The sequence below is a fragment of the Strigops habroptila genome, chromosome 16 (assembly GCF_004027225.2).
Source record: "Strigops habroptila isolate Jane chromosome 16, bStrHab1.2.pri, whole genome shotgun sequence".
Classification (NCBI taxonomy): domain Eukaryota; kingdom Metazoa; phylum Chordata; class Aves; order Psittaciformes; family Psittacidae; genus Strigops; species Strigops habroptila.
Genome location: NC_044292.2, coordinates 7,719,201 through 7,722,356, shown reverse-complemented (window position 1 = coordinate 7,722,356; position 3,156 = coordinate 7,719,201). Strand labels below are relative to the sequence as shown.

The following is a 3,156-nucleotide window of genomic DNA, read 5'->3' as shown; positions in this document are numbered from 1 at the left end:
TAAGTAGTGACTCTCAATGGGGGCAGCTTATTCATCTTGGAGACTCCCTCCCAGGCACTGGCCTCCCCAGGAGAGCTTTCAGAAGAGAAACCCTGAGACAGGCATTGGCCTGAGAGGAACGAACTGGTGTTGTGAATTGGGATCTCAGGAGCCCACTCTGCTCTCTTTTTGAGTTATCGTAGGAAAAGGATCATTCTCCTCTCCTTGTGCCTCAGTTCGCTTGGCTACAAAAGCTCAGGAGATTGAATGCTGGCTTAGCAACGTGAAGTCTGGCTTTCATAGCTAATTCCTACAAGCTGTGATGGAGGGACAATGTTAGGTTATGGATGACAAGCTGGGGAGGAGGAGAGAGAAGCTAAGATTTCCAAGCTCAGGTTATGTTGTTATTTTGACAGTGGACTAGGAATTATCTCAAGATACTAGTTTCTCACTGCTGAAACTGGGGAAAAATATAATCCAGGTGACACTTTATGTTTGAAAAGCTTTATCCAGCCCATAGTGCCTCTTTCCTTTGTGGGAATTTGACCTCAGATGGCCTTGCTGGCAGCCTCATGCCATAGGCACCGCTCATCTGTGTCCCACAGCGGGCAGGTGAAAGCTGCCAGCTTGCACACCCTGCTTTCTCCCTGTGATGCTGGTGCACATGAAGCATCGCAGAGCATGAGGAGGGTCCTGTGTGCAGCTGCTCCAAAAACTGTCCAGTGGGACCACATGCAGAGGCTGCTGCACCAGCAGCGATGCCCGTTTTAAGGTTTCCCAACAAAATGCCCAGTAAATCCCCAGGATTTCAGGACGTGTGAGGCTGCTGAGGAGGAAACCTGCTTGTGCTCGCTGTGACACACAACCTTTCAAAGCACACGCTGACCTTTCTGGGCAGTGATAACTGAAATAACATTTCACCGTGTCGTAGCATTAGAGACACTTCAGCAACCGCTGCAAGTGCTGTGAGTGTCCCCCCTGCCAGGCGGGAGGGGGGATCCCGGCCTTCCCTGAGCCGGATCCTTGATTGGCTGTCACCTTCCTGACATGCCCTGTTGCCTGCAGTGGATTGGCCAGGGGCAGATTTATATCCCCCTGTCACAGCCAATAGAAGCAGAGTGTTTTGGGAGTCGCTGTTTAGTTGCAGTGACAGGGCCCTGATTGGGTGAAGCCTGGTGATTTATGGCCTTTTGCTGAGGAGTAACTGAGTTTTAGCAGAACATAATGATGTGGTGCTAATGCCCATGGCGCGGCGGCACGGCTGACCGGCCCGCGAAGGGCAGCTTCTGACCTTGGCTGTGGTTTAAGTAGATCGCCTTGTACTGCACGCTGGGTTACCTCCTCCCAGCAAACAGACCCCCGAATCATAGCTTTATTTGCTGTGCCTGTGGCCAGCCCCCCCTGCCTCCGTCCCAAGGAATTGATCTCAAGGGTGGTGGTGGGGGGAAGCTTCTCAGGTTCCCGACAGTGCTGCTGTTCTTGCTGCCTCCATGCGATTGGTTTCTGAGACGAGGGTGCCATCACTTTCTAGAAAGAGCATCAGCTTCCATCTTCCATCCTTCAGTTAGAAAAGGTAGGAGTGGGAGAAGGAGGTATCTTGAAGAAAAAGGTGGAATCGAGGACATCCATTGGAGGAAGAACCATGATTTGATCATCAGGCAAAGACCAGTTATTGGACATGTGTAGTTAATCTCAGGATGTGCTTTTCAAATGCCTCTAGGGAGTAGGTTAATTCAGAAAGGAAGATGCAGACAGGTAGTTACTACCATTTAATTGCTGCTTTTAATAAAACAGGCCTGATCCAAAGCATTCAGCCGGTAGAAAGTGCACATCTCTGTGCTGGCCTTGTTGTTATGGCATCATTCAAACCTGTGGTTTGTTGTTGTTGGGAATGTCGAGAAGTTACATTCATTGCAAATAAAGCAGGATTTATTTTCTGCATTAGTTACTAGCACTTCCTTTCCTCAGTCGGCATTCGGACTTGAGGGTACAAATCTCAAGTAGAGCAGCAAAACTCTTAGTAACACTTTAACAGGGTTTATTACGTTTGTTTGCTTGAATAAACATCAGGATCCTCGAGCACTTTCTTTTCTGAAGATTAACAAGCAACCCCATGGCCTGACGCTGCGATTTCAGCCTGTTGCAGGTGTCTTTCTCCTCAAGTTCCTTCACAGATCCCAGCCTGTATCTTTTATTAGGTAGCACAAGGGACATGGACCCCAGAGTGTACACCTGTACTGGTGAGTTACTAAGCTTGTGGGCTACACCGTATTTCTACAGCTGGTTTGTAAACCATTTGCAGTCAAGTAGGTTCAAAAGATTCTAAGTGCACATAAATCTCTGTGTCACCAATATACACTAGTATGAATTTGCAAGGTATTAACACAACACAAATACTGTTACGTAGTAATGTTAGGCATCATTTTTATATCACAGAGAGGGAGGCATCACGCACCTTTACTGTGAGCATCACTTTGGAAGAAATTATATTGTAATTCGTGTACATTTTATAGCTATTAAATGTTTTAGAGCTATTATTTAATGCTTGCTACACCTCAGTTCCTGTCTGTGCGTGGAGCTTGTTTGCTCTTTGTTTCTGCTTGTACTTTACATTCAGTTTCTGACATCTCTCTCCTGTTCCTTGCCTTGCCCAGGTAATGAGCTGTTTCACATTTGGTGCCAATTAGAGACATTCCAGGCTACTGATGCAGTTAAAAACATTGATTCTCAGAAACATGTGAAATGTGTGGACCAGCTTCTGATCCATTCATTCCAAAGGAGAAGCAACACCAGTAACTTCAGCTGAGTCACTCCTGGTTTATGGATCTGATTCATACACAATAAACGAGCCTGGCCCTAACTGTTACCCTGGTACAGTTCTGTTTGCTTTGGGGGACTAATTGCACTGTAGGCTGCTGCTTGTGTAGGGTTGACTCTGAACTCATGAACCAAATGCAGATTTGAATATGCTCTTGAGAAAGCCCCTTTGCATTGGGTTTGGAGCTTGGGATTCATAGGTTACTTTCCCACTTGGAGCGATGCTAGGCAAGCTGCGAAACCTCTTCTGCTCGAAGCCTGTCTATGCCATTTATACAGTAGATCTAATATTTTTTTTACAAAACCCATAGGTACTGCTCAAGAGTTCTGATTTTTGAAACAATCTGAAGGCTTCCAGTT

The 3,156-nt window shown here is 46.6% G+C and overlaps 1 long non-coding RNA gene across 1 annotated transcript; it reads left to right on the top strand.

Moving 5' to 3' along the window:
- Window positions 1–2,102: 2,102 nt before the first annotated feature.
- LOC115617385 lies at window positions 2,103–2,839 on the top strand. Its single transcript, XR_003994582.1, has 2 exons — window positions 2,103–2,219; window positions 2,634–2,839. It is a non-coding gene; the product is annotated as an uncharacterized LOC115617385 (long non-coding RNA).
- The last annotated feature ends 317 nt before the right edge of the window (window positions 2,840–3,156 follow it).